Source organism: Nuphar pumila, chromosome 16 (assembly GCF_984573655.1).
Source record: "Nuphar pumila chromosome 16, dmNupPumi1.hap1.1, whole genome shotgun sequence".
Lineage (NCBI taxonomy): Eukaryota > Viridiplantae > Streptophyta > Magnoliopsida > Nymphaeales > Nymphaeaceae > Nuphar > Nuphar pumila.
The window spans coordinates 76,296,757-76,298,275 of NC_143264.1; positions in this window are offsets into that span (position 1 = coordinate 76,296,757).

Here is a 1,519-nt window from a genome sequence, read left to right on the forward strand (position 1 = left end):
AATTATTAAATACTTAAAAACTTTCGGAGGGTACCTTATCCCTCTGAGGGTCTTCTTAACACTAGTTAACTCTAATTTAAATATAAAAACTGATTTTAAAGCTATATTTTCGTTGGATATGAGTTTTAGATCTGAATCTAGATCCAAGGTCTAATTTCATATCCAAACCTTAATTGAATATTGGGCTGGATCAATTACAGATTAATATGGGTCTTGGACAGAGTTTAGATTCATATTATTTTAGATCAAATACATTGAATTCAGTCTGATTCAAATCTGAACCCGACTCGTTGAATATGTTTTTTTTTGAAAAAATATGATTTTATGTCCAATCGTAGCCCGAATTTAAAAAAGTAAAATATCGTTATGCTTAGAATTTCAAGACGCATCCAACGATATATAACTCAAATTTTGCCTCTGAAAATAACTAAAATTTTGCTTGAATTTAAAGATTGAAAATAAAACTTTTTATCGCCTTTTGATTGACTTATCTCGACCTTATCGATGAGACCTGGGCCAAACTTAGACTCAAAAGACGTCAACCCATATCAAGGTTTTACCACTTTTTTTCTATACCTAACCAAATTTTTGAAAGATCTCGTAACGAGTAAGTGTAAAATTGAACTTGTGACATCAGGTAACTTGTTGACATTCACAAATCACCCCTTACGATGAACAGATTTTTTGTGTTCAGTTTAGGGCATTTAAAACATGGATTTTGACGTAAAAACATATACAATAATCACATCACAGAATTTTGGTGTGCAGTTTAGAGCATTTGGACATAAAAACATATACAATAATCACATCAGTTAGGTTAAGTCGAATATCAGCAACAAACCCAACTTACATGTAACCTTGAGTTTCGATTGGCTCAAACATTATTCAGGTTATCAATTTTATTCTCAAACCTGATGTTCAGATTGGGGTTGGGTGGGTACTCAATACAAACCTGACGCATTGACAATACAGTCGGTCCCGGGCATGATCTGATTCCAGTTGAGATTGGTTAAACAGATGGGTTCAGATTTGAGTAGAAATTGCCTAAACGGACCCGCTTTGCTTTCCTCGTGAAGATGAATAGATGAATAGGCAAAGACACTGCTGTAAGGTCCAAGTTGGTTACGAATCTGCAATCAGACCCGCTATCCAAAATCAGATACAGTGTGGGTTAACATGTTCCGACCCGTTACCATCCCCGTTTGACCGAAGCAAGACATGGGGCAACCACTGCAGCCCATCCAAATAATTTATATTACCCTAATAAACGAGATTACACAAGGTCATTTTTATGTTCAGTAAGGGTACTTGCGTCAAAATCTAAAACGGAGGGCGATTCCCCCCGTTAAGCTCCGTGCGGACAGAGGACGCGACGAAAACTTCGAGCAAGTTCGGAGGAATCTCCACCGTACGCGTCATCTAAAATATTGAAATCAACGGATCCGGGCCCTCGATCGCTTTCTTCTTCCCGGGAACCCGACTGCTCCTTTTTAACGCGCGGAGCTCGGCCGTCTCTGTT